The sequence below is a fragment of the Brachycentrus maculatus genome, unplaced genomic scaffold, assembly GCF_059751285.1.
Source record: "Brachycentrus maculatus isolate JH-2025_06_01 unplaced genomic scaffold, ASM5975128v1 h1tg000205l, whole genome shotgun sequence".
Taxonomy (NCBI): domain Eukaryota; kingdom Metazoa; phylum Arthropoda; class Insecta; order Trichoptera; family Brachycentridae; genus Brachycentrus; species Brachycentrus maculatus.
In genome coordinates, this window is record NW_028280956.1 from 228,868 (window position 1) to 247,668 (window position 18,801).

General features: G+C 33.4%; 1 protein-coding gene across 1 annotated transcript in view; it reads right to left on the minus strand.

Moving 5' to 3' along the window:
- The window catches only part of LOC148307166 (uncharacterized), a 148,610-nt gene extending 130,762 nt beyond the window's left edge, over positions 1-17,848 (minus strand). Inside the window, exon 1 of the mRNA XM_088263849.1 lies at positions 17,492-17,848. The gene's annotated coding sequence lies outside the window, so the exon portion shown is untranslated. The remainder of the gene's footprint in view (positions 1-17,491) is intronic.
- Between the last annotated feature and the right edge of the window lie 953 nt (positions 17,849-18,801).

Genomic DNA, 18,801 nt, shown 5'->3' on the forward strand with positions numbered 1-18,801 from the left:
ATTTCAGTTTCGCATTGCGTGTCTGACCGCAAAAATGTCGATTAAAAAGTTGATTGAGGTTAATTTGAACTGCACACCCAAAATTTCACTTTCAGCAATTCACGTTTTTTCATACAAATTGAAGATCAGATACCAAGATGGCTCAAATTTGAATAAACAAGGGTTATTGGTGGAAATTTAAATAGTAATCATAAAACAAAACTTTAGCAAACATACCGCCTAGGTTATAATGTCGTAATGTTACTTTTCCTAATTTATCATTTTTTCATAGTATCTATGAAGAATATTGAAATCTAGATATTTTAGGTATTTACAGGGCTTACGATCTGATGCTTTTAATCCCTTGGGAAACGGAACTGGGACCTCCAGAACTGTAGTTAAACGTATCGACCACTACCATGCGGAGGCGGACTCTATATACACACATATATATATATATATATATATATATATATATATATATATATATATATATATATATATATATATATATATATATATATAAATGTATTAGTATGCAGATTTGGGATAAATTGGTTATCTACATATGTTTTACATAAGTCAAAGTTTGGTTGGTTTTTGAACGACATATATGTATGGACACAAAATCTATAAATATGTCAGATAATGATCGTGGAATTTAATAGCATGTACGAAAGGTATGCGCGACCTTGAGTCAATGCATACTATGTAATGACGCCAACCTGTCATAAAAACAAACTCACGCAATGGAAGACAATCTCCATTATGTAATACCTTCACCAGGCAAGATGTTTTCCATTAACAGTAGCGACTGCGCGTATGATTACATCAATTTTCGCTCTGTAGCAAAATTATAATCGTCCAAGAGAGAACTGCCGGACTGTGGATAATAATTACCTAGAAGACACGCTTCCACGAGAAACAAGACTCATCTGCCGCCACTGATGAGCCCGGCACAACTACATGATCTGTTTCAGCACTAATCTCCATGCCAAAAGACATCCCCGGTATACAGATTTATCGCCGTTAATGCTAAGGTAAACATCAATTTATCATGCTAAATCCAATTCTAATCAGAGTCGGCTTTTATGTTGATGGGTCTTGTTCTAGTATAATTAAATAAAAATATATAAACTTTTTGCTGTATAGAAAAATATGTTAATATTAATTGAACGGGACTATTACGGTAGGTACATGATTTATATTTACGTTAACTTGCATAGTGTAATATAAATTATTAAATTCAAGAGGTTAATCGTATCTACTCAACTTAATGTGGTCAAGGATATTAAAAATAAAAGTACTTAATTAAAAAAAAAACATATCAACATACTGTTATTGATTCATTTGGTCATTGAATTGACTGAAAGTTTTCGAGGTTCATGTTTAAATTTAAATAAAAATTATAGTCTTGCATCCTAGAGGATATTAATTCATGTTTTAAATGTCATCTAATACTTTGTAAACTTTTTATCACATGAGGCAGTTTAAGGCATTTTATTATTGACAATACTTTGTTCTGCACCCTTTATTCATTTCCGTCCCTTTCATGCCCCTTATTTTTAAATGTGCAAATACATGTGAAAATTTGACAAGATAAATTCGTACTAATATTTTCAATATACCTCGAATATTTATATACGCTTTTACTCTGGGTCAATGCCACATATTTCTGAACTCAGAAAATGCGGAATTGTGTCCGCAACATCATCGGGACGATATTTTCTTATATAAAAGGTATAAAGATAGCGAAAAGTGTATGTTGATGTGTGACAGCATGACAAATGTATTGTACTTTGACATTTCGTACTTTTACAAATGAAATAAAATGTAACTGTTACTTGAACAACCGTGTGAATTCAGTCCTGTCACGATGGGTAGTTACAGGTGGAAATGGAACTGCGGAAAGGAAATAATAATCCGCAAACACGTGAGAACATCCGTGTCGTTAGATGCACCGTCACAAGATGTCCTCTGATAAGTAATCTTTGGATCTGACTGTAAACCGTGCCGCGGATTTGCACAAGGTTCTGTTAATCTACATATAAAGGTACATACTTGCGAAGGTAGTTTTCGTAGTTTATAAAGAGTACTACACCACCGATCTAGGATTTAGGTCATGCTGCAAGGAGCGGGTGAATATCAATTTATAATTACTGACTCATTTTATGAATCGATATTAGAATTCGGTAATGCAAGATAGATCCTTGTGAGCGAATTTTCTATATGCGCTAAAAGTTTTACCATTTAACGAAAAGTTCATGAAATAAGGGATTAAACTAATTCTAACCCTCTGTACCTACATGTTTACCCTCATCCATTTCATATAATTATTTCCTTTAGTAAATTGTATCGATGCTAATATAGCTTTGTCTAAAAATCCGTTGCCAGCATATCCCAAATCGTTGGGTTTAATGAGATTTGCCGGGACAAATCTTGTTAGGGTACTTATTTAGGGTAGAAGATTATTCTTCATTATATATGGTCCATGTGCTAAAAATATCTATAGAGCTGTCTACTAACTTTGGTTTTCTCAAATAAATTATGTTTAAAAAATAATGAAGCGGACTAATATAAAAATCAGTAACCCAAATTATTATTTTTCAGCTTCGTCGCCAATTCTACAATTTCGTCGGATCAGCTTTATGATAATACATGTAGGCAACAATAATAATATTGTTATGATTTTCGTTATTTTTTTAAAATAAAATTAATCAAATAATAAACGTGCTGGTGATAATTTTCTATCCATAGTACACAGTGCCTCATGGAACAAGATTGTTAATTTATTATTCATATATATTGTTATAGAATGGAAAACGAATATTTTATGTTAATTTTTGGAAGAAGTTTTGACATTTTGTCATAATTTGAAAGGATTGCATACATCTTGACCAATCACGAATTTGATTGTTAATTATGCTAGTCAACAACTTAACCCAATAATTGTCGTTTTTTCTCAAGCAAAAGTAAAATATGGAATTGTGTATAAAGTTGGTAAAACATTGATTTTTTACCCGGCACTTAAAGCAAAAAAGTAAAAAAGAAAGAAATAGAGAAATCACCACGATTATACCATATAAGAACTTGTAGACCTTGGTCAAATGTAGACCCGATGATGGAATGATTATTACGAAACCGGTAGTCATGAAGTATTGTTTTTTTTAAAGTGGTATTATACAAAGTTAACGATGAATGATAAGAAGAGTGTTTTATTACCATACCACACAGTTAAAAATGCTTTAAATATACAAAATACCAAAACAAACCTAACCAAACCTAACCTAACCTAACATAACCTAACCTAACCTTACAAAAATAATGTATGCTAATACCTCACAAAATAAAAACCTATAGCTATTTTATAGCTTCTATACACGATTAAATTTATTTGTGAATTTAACGGTATATACGTATGTATTTATGATACCGGGTGACAGCGAAAATCGTGACTATTTGCAGATATAGGACTTCGACGCCATTGGAAATTATAGATATTATGTATGGTCCACTTTTTTGTTTGAAATTTATCTGATGTCTGTAGCATCTAATTTCATGCGTTCAAATTTGTGCAGCGTAGGGTTAAAAGGAACTATTGAAAATTATGAGAGTTGTTTGCAGTGAAGGGGTCACGAATAATCGGAATAAACAAACGCCAATTAAACCAGACATATTAATAGTGATGATAGCATCATGGGTTCGATTCTCGATGAGATTATTTCGTCTTTCGGTCGTGCTTGGAATATGAATTAGCGAAGGAGGTATCGCTCTTTCCCGTGCGTTTATTCTCAACATTTTCTCTTAGTCCTAAATCTTCTATTGTATATAGTACGTACTTTGTTAGTTTAGATCACTGATAACGACTCTTATTATTAAATATGAATAAAAATTAAAAATGAGTAAATTTTAATTAAATACGTAATGTGAATCATGTCTTTAATTCTGGCATGTACGATTTTTTGTAATTTTCTGTTAAATATTTATAACAAATTTTAATTCAGCATTGGTACCGTTGAAATATGCTCATGCTAATAGTAATAAATATTCATGGATAACAATTCATAAAAATGATTATGAAAGTCATATCTCCGTAAAGTTTTAGTAATTATAATTGATATAGACATCAGTTCAGATGATAAAATTCATCATGAAAAAAATATTAAAATATACAGGTTATGTGGTATTCGAAATACTTTGGTGTAATGTTTTCGGACACACGAATGTACAGACGCGATGACCGCAAAAACTGCTGGTTTTTCGGAGTATCAAATTTACTGCTCGCGTATTATTGACGCATCATTCAACAAGATGTCCGCAGCAACTGGTAATTTGATATAAAATATTGCTGAAGCGATTATGAAGACAAATGGCGAATCCGATCCTTCAAAGTGACAGAGCCGCGCCGCGAACTTCACGACTCGCGACAGCTAGCAACCGGACACATTGTGAAAAGACAAAAAGAATTGACCAATGCTCGGAAAATACCTTCACATATCGCATACCCTTTTCGGGAGATGCGAAGTCCATCCTCTCCATTCGGAGACATAAGAGGAACATAATAGTTTAACAATGGTTTTAAATATAAGAAAGGGGACACCTCATTAAATACTCGTTCTCAAAAAGGCAGTGGTATACAATTATTTAAGTCAAAGAATTCCTTTTATGTATTCCATTTAAAGACATTCTGAAATCGTTATTAAAGAATCATGTTCAACATCCAGCATATAGCGCGGATATTTTGATTCTTTGTCCAGGACACCGAGACTGGGTTCAGGTATGGTTTTTGAATGATTCGGCACTTAAGGTACGTATGATTCGCTGATCGGTTGCTCAATCCGACCATGGAGCTTTAAGACAGTAGAGTATATTGGAATACCTTATTCTGAAGCCAAGCTATGTTCATGACTATAATTTCGAGTAATTTTAACACATGATACCCGCCATCTTATAGGTGGTCCATCATTAACGTTTGCATGGCGACTTATCAGAATAGGGAGGGTTTTCAGCATGGTACTTGGATCATGCCTTAGCGTGTGGTCCGTGTTGGTTTTTCTGCGAAGTTTTAGGTACAGATTGCAGGTGTGCCCTTACTATCCTATATTTAGCTAAACATCAGAATCAGACTGGTGTTATGGCTAGTAGAATGCTCATGATAGCGTCCTTGAGAGCGTAACGCCCACGGGCAGGTGTTTTATCGCGCAGGCATGGAATAAGTGCACTGCATCAATATACCTATCATATACTTACTGGTTAATGTCAGGATTTTCAGTTAATTTCTATATGTCGATTGCCTTCTCGGTCACTTACCGCTACTTAACAAGCCTTGTCTATATCGCCAGAAAAAGTATAATGATCGTGGGATGGATAACGATAAAAACATTTCGTAGCGTTTGCTATTTTTTGTTATAATAGAATCAATATTACCATGGACTGCTGAGAACGAGATGTTCTCATGAATACAGCCTATAATTCTCACAAATCGGAATGAAGCTGAGGGTAACTAAACCCAACAAAAAATAAGTTTGAATTTGCAATACGCAAATTATGAACTTTTTATGACAAATTGCATGCATAGTTTTCCAATAAGATTTTTATGGTGATTACTTTTCACGGATAAGCAATGTGCGAATTCTGACAGTTTTTTACATTTCATTTTTCTCGTTAATTAACACCGCGAAAGTATTTCAAATATGCTTTCCATTTTCTGACATACAAGTCGACGTTCTACGCTATTTGTAGTAGTGTGATTTCAATTCCGGTAATAACTGAACTTAATTTATATAATTCAGATTGGTGATACAAATGTCCACCTCTGCAGCGTGGTTATTAGTACATTTACATACCGTGTTTGGAGGTCCCGGATTCAAATCACAGGGAATATATATTATTAATAATTTTTACTTTTACTTTATCAGTTTCTTTGTATATTTTTACTTTTAATATATCTTCTTCTTCATCTTGGTGTAGGCCTTGTGGCCTGTTTTTAAGAGGGATTAGCCTCCTGCGATGTCGATTCCCAGCTATCGAGCCATCTCTTTGGTGGTCTGCCCGGGAGTCGTCTACCATGGGGTTGGCCGTACAGTGGGATGTAGGGGAGTCTGAATGGTTCCATTCTCCTCACATGCGCATACTATTGACTTCTTCGTTGTTTTAACATTGGAATTTTAAATGACTCATTACACTCAATTCCGCTGGTTAAAATACAATTTAAAATATTAACCCATGATAAAATTCCATAAGATAAAGCGGTTCCTATGTCAACGTTGTACGGGGGTTTACTGTAGGCATAAGACACTGTCAAAATATTCAATAATCAAATCATTCATGACAAAACGAGCATTGCGATATTCAAATATGGATTGCGGTTTCGACGAAAGGATCAAACAAAGGAGAAAAAACCGAGAATTTCGTCGTTACGCCATTAGCAAATCTTTACATTTCAAACAATCGGCTCTTTGACTAGGAAAAACAATAATTCCATTCCTAAAGGTGAAACCACAAGACGCCGAATGGCGCATTGCGCCGCGTACCTGCAAGCGCGGGCTCATTGTGAGGTGTTTATGGCGAGATTTTGTAATCTGGCCGCAAGGAAATAATGAATAGGATACAAAGTAGAGTGTGTATCCGTATTAGTACGGTGTTATACAATAAGTTGGAGTGGAGTGCCATTACTCGAGTATCGGAAATTCCTTCTCCAACTGAGTCGTGAATTGTCTCATTCTCCGAGGTAGGAAGGAACAAGAAGCGGAACTTTAATTGGATAATAAAAAATGTATTCGCCAAGAATTTGTAGCGAGAATGGGTGTATCTATAAAGTAAAGTGGATACCGAAGAAGTTACCACCTGTCTTGCAATGTACATATATATATATATATATATATATATATATATATATATATATATATATATATATATATATATATATATATATATATATATATATATATGTATATGTATATATATATATATATATATATATATATATATATATATATATATATATATATATATATATATATATATATATATATTTATATATATATATATATATAAATAAATATATATATATATATATATATATATATATATATATATATATATATATATATATATATATAACTAATAGATTTATATTATCCACTGACACTTTGTGATGGAATTGCATTTTTAATTTATTATTAGATTAAAACCAATATTTTTAGCTTTTCCACTTTTTTATTTGACCAGCGACCGGGTTTCGTCGTTACCGACATCATCAGACTGGTGATGATGTCGTCGACCAGTCTGATGATGTCGGTAACGACGAAACCCGGTCGCTGGTCAAATAAAAAAGTGGGAAAGCTAAAAATATTGGTTTTAATCTAATAATAAATTATATATAACTAAGTAACCATCACACCGCTTCCCAGCAGGGATAGGCCGAGAGAATAGGAGGCCACACCAATCTGTCTTCGCAAACAATCTTCGCCTCTTCCACATTCATGCATCTCCTCATATATACCCGCTGGTTATTCCGACTCCCGACCTGACTATGCCCTAGATAAGAGGTTCTCAACCCCGTTCCCGTGGGCACCATGGCGCCCGCGGAACGATTCGTATGTGCCCACCACTATTCGACTGAGACAGAATTTTTTCATAAACATTAATCTGAAATGTGAATTATTTTTATTTATTTGTTGGTTTTAATTGTTTTGAGCGCCTGGGTTTATTAAATACGTTCGTATGTTTGCGATATTGTATGTATGAGTGGTTCCTTTGCTGACAGTACTTAAAAATAAGTCGATAGGTGGCGCCCGCCACCCTATCGATATTTTAGAATGTGCTCTAGATTACAAAAAGGTTGGGAACCCCTGCCCTAGATCATTCCAAAGTTTTCTTCGGTCTTTCTCTGGTTCAATTTACTACATTTACATCATAAATTCATTTTACCGTTCTTTCCTCACTCAATAGTTCCATATGTCCAAAGCATTTACATTTTGGTAAATTACATATTCTAGTACTTTGGGACTCACGTATTGCGTGATTGAGTCATGTAAATTTACAAGAAGGATTACTTGTGATAATCCCAAACACGTCAGCTCGCCATTAGCGACCAAAATGGTGGACACCAGATCATCTCAGCCTACCACGTCCGCGATAGCATAATTCCTTATAAAAAAATATCATTTATCTCTCTGTAATCGCTCACCTGCGAGGACAGTGGGCCCGCATACAAGTTTGAGTAATCTCCATCGCATTTCGCAATCGGAGTTATGCGCGAGCGCCACCTGTGTATTGTTGATATCTTTTACGAAACGTGCCGAGTTTTCTTTGTGAGTTTAACCGACATCCTTCTGTCGGGAAATGTGGCATGGGTGGGGCAATCTGTCGGTTGAGGTTTACTGGCATTGAATAATCACCGACAGAGCCGGCCGGCGCGGCGGGCATAGGTAACGAGGCTATTTTCCGAGACTTTTAGAGTGCAAAGAGAGGACTGTTGGCTATTCGGTTTGTTCGCGAGCGAATCAAATCAGCCCCGATTGACCAACGCCATATGTTTTAATGTTTATCGACAAGTATTCCATTTTGTTAAGGTAAAGTAGAACTATCCCAAGTTACTTAATATGTAAGCAAACGGAATTTAGCGAGTGTGTAGCAATAATTCGTGCATTTTAGTACTTAAGTGTACTTATGCTGAGAATGTTGTAATTGTGGATGAGACGAGAAATCGTTCAAAACAAAATAATATTTATTATTCCATAATATTTTTTTTACTTTTAATATAAAATCCTTCAAAATGGACACTAGCAGAGAAATAGAAATAATATCCTGAATGTATAAGGAGATGTTTAAATGTGAAAGAAGAGAACCATGTCTACAAATACAGAGAAGTGGGGCAATCTATCCTCTTTGCCTACCGTTGCCGGAAGTAGCATGATGTCATCGTTGGTCGGTGTTTAAGTTAAGTATACATGTATTTTCATCATACACATACTAAAATGCATGTGTAAGGATTGTTAAGCTTTTAATATTTATTTAACAGATTTTATACTACTTATAATTAAAATGGAGATATATCACCATTAATATGATACAAAATAACAGCAATACAAAACAAATGAAACTGTACTCAATTCCATTTATTGGTTAAGAAAATTACTATGATATTTCAAAAAGAAAGAACTCATTCTAGCAACTTTTAATGTCAAAAGATAATTACTATGGCATCTAAAATTGCTAAAGGCCAAAGCAATATAGAAACAGAATTAGAAAATAACGCGTTTTAGCAAATACCACATCTTAAATTATATAAGTTATCATAAAATCCATTTGAAGGTGCTAGAAGGTTGATTTTAATGGAGAAAGAAGGCGTGCAACAAATGTTAAAACATTTCATTGAAAATGATTACAAAAATGCTGCAAAAATAAAATAGTACAGAATACTGTAAATATGTTTCCCTTTTAAATTGTATAGTATTAATATTATTTTCTAACGCAATTTTCCGCTCGTAAGCTTGACTAAAAACTTGGCATAATAACAAGAACCGAGTCGAGACCTAACAGGCAGGTCACGTCTTAACATTGAAATGATAAATAAAAATGCCTTTTCGCAGAAGACTTGGAAGGAAAAAAACTGTTTAGTTATTCATAATGTAACGGAACACATCAAAGTCATACATGTAACATATACATAAACGTGAATTATATTCGGTTGAAATTATAGAGATGCATACATATAATTTTGGCAAATAATGATTATAATATAGATATAATACCTGGATCTACTATGAAAAATTAAAGCAATGTTAATTCGACGTATGTGTGGGTAAGTGGACAATCTGGATTAAACTATTCAAATATCTCATGCGAGTCACGAAAGATTATGTATTGAGAAAGTTATGTCAATATAATTGGATAAATATTAAATAAAACATGTTTTTAACTTACGTACTCGTTTTTTTGTGACAGATAGGTCATTGAATTAGATTTTGAATTGATGTATTTCGTGAACATGTTTAAAAATTTACCAAGTAGAAAAAAATACATAGATTACACGGATCCTTGCACCTCTATCCTACACTCATCAATCGAAAATCATATTTTTTTCTAGTAAATTATTGTTGCCTGTCCCCCAATTAAATAAATAACGTATCCCTTTAAGATGGCATTTAAAAGTAAAAATAAAATTTCTTTTAATTTGTCATTGTATACCTAATGAAAAATATTAATGGTGTGTGCTATAAAATATATATTCTATAGTGTAATCAAAGTATTACATTTCGTATACACAAAGTTGTAATACTTTTTTTCATTTAAATCTTAAAATACTGCAATCAACATTTATTACTGTTTATCAAACATTTTCGAAGTCTGAAATAAGATTTTTTTAAATTAAACGATACGAAAAGTATTAGTTGTTACAAATGAAGTAAGAATGCTGCGTTTGTTTTCACGAAAGTATAACGTAATAATAATAAAATAACTCATTAAACATACCTAATAAAATCGTTTATCAAACTGTATCTTTTTATGCGGTTGAACAATGATTTTAAGTGATAAAACTTCCATCCGGTCAGACTGAGGAAGCAGTTAAAAATGAGTTGTAACTGAATGAAATATAATAATACTCGTATTAATATTAAATAACGGTACACTGCGACTTTCCAATATTTGCGGGGCAAACGTAGATTGATAATATAGGTAGGATAGTATTCTGCCCCTGGGATGGTAAAGCGATTATAGAGTATTGGATGCAAATAGCCAGACCATCGATAAGTACACATCGATCATAATGGGACCATAAAAACTAATAGGTATCTTCCCAAGTTGCTCAGAATGGCGGGCGATCGCGGCCTCGGGCACCAGGAGGGAAGAAGAGGAGAGAGTCATGGGCACTGCACACTGCACACTTATGTCCTCCCAGTGCAATTGTTGCAATATGTGCAGAGTTAACAAACAAATGAATAGCAACAAAAAATCGAACCGTGAAATATCATCGTGACATTATGTTTGACGAAATGTTCTTTTAACCTAGCCGGACCAAACAGGGGGATTGAAATCCCCCATTTATGAATTTAAGTGCCATTACATTAGTTTTATTAGAGATACATACTCCATATTTTTGGTCAGCTTAAAAATAACATTAAAGAAAATTTTACATTATTTATTTTTATAAATTCAAATCGTTGAATGTTTCAAAATACTGTTTTTGGTAAAAAAAATAGTAAAAAAACAATCGGTCGTTGGCGTAAGATCAACGTACTTATTATCAGCACGATATTTTTTTGTCTACTAGCAACATATTATTTCATTAACTCCTGTAATAACTCCTGTAATTGGAGATAATCCAGATTTTGTGAACAAGTATTTGGACACACTCAAAATGTTGTAAACATATTATTTCTTTCACTCTGATAAATGTGGTACTACGAGAGAGCGAGACAACTAAAATAGTCGGTTTTCATTCGATCCAATTTTCGGGCTCTCATTCAGTCACTGAGTGACGGTGTGTCGGAATGGTCGTACCGCCTACGACTCAGTTGGCGGCGACTTAGTACTTGCCGCGAGCTGCGTACTACGATTTCCACACAAATATTTTCTGGGGTCTTTTGGTACCCCGTTTCGTATTACGACTAATTTTTGGATGATCAGTACCGGAAAAGTAAAAAAATAATAATAATAAAAAATCTTTTAAAAGCATTCTGCATAATGCTACAACACATACACAATGCGGATTTTTATAAACCTTATTCAGTTATAATGTGACGTATGTTTTGTCTCGCAATAATAGAGAAAATGTTTTTAGTGCAGACGGTGATGTCAGTGATGCAGTGATGCAAAACTAAACAAATCGTTGAACTTTTTATAAAGAGAGTTGACTAGTTCATTCTTTCCATTACAAAAGGTTCAAACATGAACATGTTTTAGATTTATGTCCGATTTGAAAATCGTGTTAATGATTTTCTACCATTTGCTCAGAAGTAAAATGTAAGGCAGTGATCGTTGTTTTATATAATTTCAAAGGTTACCAAAGAAAATAATAATTATTGAAGCGAGTATAATGAACTTTAACAAAAATCACGATTTCTTACAAACTATAAAAAGCAAATAGGCAGACATTTAAACAAGACGTTTAATTAATCGCCGATAATTTATTATTATCAACATCCTTTCATTTTGTTTATAAAGTCTCTATATTCTAAATAAGGTTAGAAAATACTATAGATTAATAAGTTGTAAGGCTATTTCTTTAAATGGTTACTCACGTGCTTTTGCATTAATAAATTTTAAAACAAAATAAGTTAAAAAATAAATTTTAATTTTTTAGTGCCCAAACAAATAACAGTGTGTCCAGATTCAGTCAAAAATAAATGGATGATATATGAATAAAAAATGAAAAAATTCATAATTTTATTTATTTTAATTTATTATTACTAATACATGTTGGTTCTGAATATAGTAATATTCTTTAGAATTACAACATTAAACAACTTGGAAAAATGACAAGAACACATTTTTTTTTTTAAAAGACAATCGATGTTTTTCAAAAGTAGGACTGCATTGAATTAAGTAGGCGATATTTTCGCACAAATCTATTCTAATATAAAATAAAAGAATAAAATAAAAATTTTGCTCCTTTTTTTCTGATACATCAAATTTTACAAAATCCCAAAATGTACCGTAACATTTTATTTGCGTTTTCTCAAAACCGTTCCATGATATTTAGATTATCAGATCAAGTGAGCTACAGAAACTGTAAAGTTATTTTTGAGTAAGTAAAGAAAGTAAGTCCTATTATAGGTGTCTCATCTTCAGACAAAGTATCTCTCATTTTCATATGAAAGAAGATGGAAGTCTGAGCACTCCAGGTCTTACGGCCTGGCATTTGGCTTGCTTAAAGAAAGGAATCTAAGAGTGCAAATATACACTTTTAAAAAATATTCGAAAACGGATGTTTAATAATGGGCAGAATGATGAATCTTACATAAGTGTATAAAGTGTCATGTAAGCCAGCAAAATCCCGGGTCATAAGCCCTGGGATGCTCACACTTCTTTTTGATAAAAGGATAAACGCTTCGTCTGAAGTTGAAACATCTTTAATCTATAAAACTACCATATCACGAGAGAAAGGGAGATTACTTCGAAACCGAAAAACAACACCAGTTCTTCTTTCGGATGAAATAGATGGACGCTTTGTCTCAAGTTAAGACACCTATAATATATAAACCTACCATATCATAAGAGAAAATGTGACTACTTCGCAACCGTAAAACAATAACAGTTCTTCTTTCGGATAAAAAAGATCGATCTTCGTCTCAAGTTGAGATGCCTACCTATAAACCTTTAATATCATGAATTTTTGAATTACCTAACGTCCGAGTGACTCTGAAATCTAGCTACGACTTATGCAACACCGCCTATCATAACCCTATTCAGGCTTCAACTATTTAAGTTTTATAGCCTTTGCCTACTCGTGAGTGGATTTACTCTTTACGTTTTAATTGATAAAATAACAACTATGTAATTTTTTTCCACATGAATTTTATTTGACCAGCAACTGGGTTTCGTCGTAACCGACATCATCAGAATTTCTGTTTAAAGTTACTATAATTTCATGTAATTCATGAGTAAAAATTCTAGGCGAAAACACTCGCTTTCTCGCCAGAGGCATGAGTTTATACATTTCATTGATTCTAAGTTAGCAGCGAAGTTACTTAGGTGTATGATTTTACTTAGGATGTGAGTTTGCATATGTACTAGGTTTATACAGAGAAAAGGTGATTACTTCGAAACTAAAAAACAAAATCAGTTATAATTTGCTACTACTACTACTACCACCACGCCGTTTCCCCGCAGGGGTAGGCAGAGAGGATGGAAAGCCACACTCTTCTGTCTTGACATACACTCCTCGCCTCCTTTACATCCATACATCTAGTCATACATGCCCTCCGTTTACGCAGACTTTTGACACCGCCAGATTTTAGGTTCCGATTGATCTGATCGTGCCAAGTCTTTTTCGGTCGTCCTCGTTCTGTTTTCCCTCTCACATTCGCCACATATATTTTCTTAGTCATTCTCTCGTTATCCATTCGCTCCACATGTCCATACCACCGCAAATAACTCATCCTAATCTTTTCAATTATTCCTCGTTCAGCCTTACATTCCGTTCTTATATCTTCGTTTTTAATTCTGTCATACAATGATTTTCCACACATTCGTCTGAGGTAGCGCATTTCAACAGCGTTCACCCTGCTTTCATCCTTCCTTTGCCAGTTCCGTGTTTCGCTAATTTATAGTTATAATTCGAATTATTATTAATAGTTAAAAGTTGTGCATTGTAAGCCCCTGGCAGAAATAATAATTGTGATAAAGCGGGCATAGTACATAGATGGAAGTGAATAAGATATTGCGCTTAGATGTATCATATTTATTGGCCGGCCCGCCTACTGTCCATTGTGCGCAGTGCCGGGAATCAAACGGCGGATAATATTGAATTATTATTTATTGGGGATAAAGGATATGCCGATCTGGCAACAGCACGCGTTCGAAAATCATCATTTATCAGCTGCTTCGGATCTCAATTCAATTAGACACCCATTACGGATGGAGAATGGCCAGGGTGTATGGGCAACACACAATAAGGCTATTAATGTCATTCTGTTTAAGATTTATAAAACAATTGGGATAACAAAAGGATTCGCATTGGCTGCAATCCTAGGAACGAATAACAGGATATGCTCAAGAGTCTTAACGTGTTAATTGCCATTCGGTTACCTGTTGTTATATCTAATCAATTTATAGCTACGTTGTTATTTGTCCACCTCTGTGGTGTAATGGCCAGCACGCTCGGCTACCATACTGGAGGTCCCGGGTTCGATTCCCAGGGGGGGGGGGTTAAATAAAAATAAGCGATTTTTTACTGTAATATTTATTCAATATTACCCTGAACTGGAGCGGAGGGCTGAGCACCTTTCCTTCATGTGTTAATGATCAAGATAACACTGCGATTAATGATGCGGTGCCCTATGCACCATCGGGTGCGGATGAGGGTTTCAAGAAGAAGAAGAAGTAATTATAATAGCATACTTTTTTTTTCGTTTCACGGTAAATATCATTTGTCAAATTTTAGCAAATACACGATGAGAAATTGCTGGCAGGATAAAATCAATGACATAAACTTGGAATAATATTTTAAAGTAATAAAGTTATTGAATACATTCCCTTTAGAGCGGATAAGACAAAAAAGGAAGAAAAAACTATGTGTGTTAATCTGACAAAAAGAATCATCGTCAATCATTGAAACGCCAAAAGTTGTGAGTTTGCGCCATAGATTACTAACAGGGGACGGTAAACCGCTGGGGTGGTTTACCGTCAAACGTGGCCCACTAGAGTGGGCATTGGTGATTACGTTTGAGGTAGTAGGAGGCAAAAGGCAGTGGTGGGAGGTAGGAACAATATTTTTATTACTTCCCCCTCTCTGTGATGACAATATACCAATTCTCTTCCCTCAATCAGAAATTTTAGCAAGAGGTGTAAGATCAAAAAAAGTTGGGAACCCGTGGTGTATACATATATATATATATATATATATATATATATATATATATATATATATATATATATATATATATATATATATATATATATATATATATATATATATATATATATATATATATATATATATATATATATATATATATATATATATATATATATATATATATGTGCGTCAACATTAAAAAAAATGAATAACTAAATAACATTTGAAATTTTGAACTAACTGAACTTTTAACTTCGGACCTTACTTGAGAGGATGTAAGGAATCTGGCAGCCGACAGAAAAGCCTGGAGAGAGTCTGTGGACTCCATATGCTCCATATAGGGAGCGGATATGGTTTAAGAAGACGTGAACATTTTTATTTAAATAGATATTACATATTGTTGTCTACGTGCGTAAACTTATCAAATCCATTTCACAACAGTCTGAAATCATTTCATTGCATACTTATCTAGTGTAGATTAAAATTTTCAAAGTATGTATATTTTTAACGCCCCTGCCAAAATTGTTTACGTGAATTTAACATATTAGAACATTAATATAATATGAGTTGAGTATATAATCATTTCCCTATTTTATTTTTATCGTCAGTATATTTAGCAATACTAAAAAGTAATAATAATAAAAAGCGTAAATTCTCTTTGGTTACCAAAAACAAAAACCAGTTTATGTTTAATTCTTCATTTTTAAAATGTAAAATGTAAAGACGCAAATGCTTTTAAAATGTAAGGACCCAAAGATCGATAAAAATGTGGGTAGGTACATATAAAAATATGTGCATGGGATGATTTTGTATTCTTCTCAGGCGCTTTATTTAATAAATTATACAGCAAACGGTGGCCATCAAATTAATCACGTGGAATCAAAATGTATGACAACACATATTGCATACATGTACGTTTACATTTGTACATATTGCTAATATTATTGTTGTATGGTGACTAGCTATTTACATAATCCTTTCGTACGCCGATACCGAGTGACACAATACACAATGCAATCATGAAACGATGCACTATCAATGTTACAATACTATTAAAATAAAATGAAATACGCGAATAATATAATCTGATATTTTCAGCTGATAGAGTAACAAGTTGCTACTCATTTTATTATGAAACTTAAAAGGTTCGGCTGATATGTATGAGGTTTTTAGGTCGATTTTATTTAGGGACACGTTTCGACAATTATATAACATTTATATTTTTAATTTTAATTAAGAAAATTATCGCAAATTAAGCCTTTAAAACATCTACATTTAAAATATCATCAGTCGGAAGGTCCGAGATCAACCATCATCATTTCCTATTTTAATACACATTTTCAGGTAAGTCGCTTCGACTTATTTGAAAAAAGCATTGAAATGAATAATTTCTGTAATAATTAATAATATAAATATTAATGTTCATGTAAAAATTCTTAAGAAAAATGTATTAATTTATGAGGCAAATGTCGTTGGAAAAAGAAGCTGAGGAAAGCCGAGAAAAACCTGGCATGATCTGGTATATCAAATACTTGAAAGCGGGTGGGTCAGAAGTCGAAATATCGTCGGGTACGTATGAGGAGATGTATGAATGTGGAAGAGGCGTAGAATGCAAACACAGAGTTGTGTTTCGTTCTTTTCTCTCTGCCTACCCCAGCGGAGAAGCGGCGTATCGGTTGGTTAAAAATAAATAAGTGAAACGAAATAAAATATTATTTAAAAATAACAATGAATACAATGAAAAAACAAGTAAGTATGTGAATTTTTCCACATGAATTTTATTTGACCACCAGTCTGATGATGTCAGTTACGGCAAAATCCGGTTGCTGGTCAAATAAAATTCATGTGCAAAAAACTACGTTGTTATTTTATTTTATAAAATGCAGTTCCACCAAGAAATGTCGGTACAAAACTTAAATGTAATATTAAAAAAATACATAATCAAAAGTGAATTTTAAATTATTTATAAAAAAATATTAAGCTTACCGGGTGCTAGAAGTTTCTTCAAAATTTAATTGTTAAAAAAAACTGCTTGCAACAAAACAAATATCCACAAATTATTTTCAACGGATATCCCACATGTCAATAACAAACAAACGCAACTGTCAAAAACACTTTAAATAATTGTTATTTCGCAATCGCCGTCACATTATCCCTATATATTTCCAGAAAAAAACTTACTAATTCTTTTTTTCACATCAAAATGCAGAAACACACACGTGTGGAAAGTCGATTTCGTTTGTTTTGGGTAAATTCGATTTGAAATTTCGAACGCACAGAGAGCATGCGCAAACAGAAGAGTCGAGCGCGCGCACCTTCCCGCGCAACGGTCGCCTGACTGATTGTAAACTTCGCCGGCACCACGCTACCATGCAAGCTAATGCTATACTACGGCTAGCAAGGTAACAACATTCCGTCAAAAAGTACCCATGATTTGTATAAACACAATTAATCATTAGTGAAATTGAAACGGCTCTTTTTGTACTTTCAGATTGCTGCCCGCGAAAGTTAGCCATGAAAATTCACAGGTGTGAAAAATTAACATGAGGTTTTCGCGAGAGTAAAAATGTCAGATAAGTACCTACTTATGATAATATCTAAATATTTTTGTGGTTCATTTTGTAAACAACCTCGCATACTGAATTAATTACAGTTTTATTTAAATTAATAAATATACGACGAATTAAAAATATCTGATAATTTGATTCCATTCTTGGTATGGTCAAATAATATCAGTGTTTTTTTTTTTAGTAGAAAAGGCATTAGTACCTACCTGAAGCGTAGGACCTTGCCTTAAGGGGATATTCGCAAACAAGTATTTAAAAAATAATTTTACAGTATCGCACCATTATTAAAAATCTAATGTTTTTATTTATTTCATATTAAATTATTTATATTTACAATATCAATATTAATGATTTAAGGACGCTGAGGACCTAGCAGAAAGCAAACATCGTGGCCTCACAACATCCGCAACTGGACCGGGATGAGAGGAGGGAGGACTTGTTCCGGAAGGCGCAGGACCGCGAAGCCTTTGCCATAGTGATCGCCAACGTTGGCGTTGGGGGGACCTGACAAGGCACACAAAGAAGAAGAATTTTAGTAACGTTGAAAAGAAAATTTCTAATAGAAGCATTTAAATAAAATGTGATTAAAGTTAAATTTGTAAAATTTTTTGTGCTGATAATATTTTTTACAACATTTTAAGAGTGTGCAAATACTTGTTGATAAATCTGGATTATCTCCAATTATAGGAGTTATTTTTTGTTTTATTTTTTGACATCTCGTCAAAGATG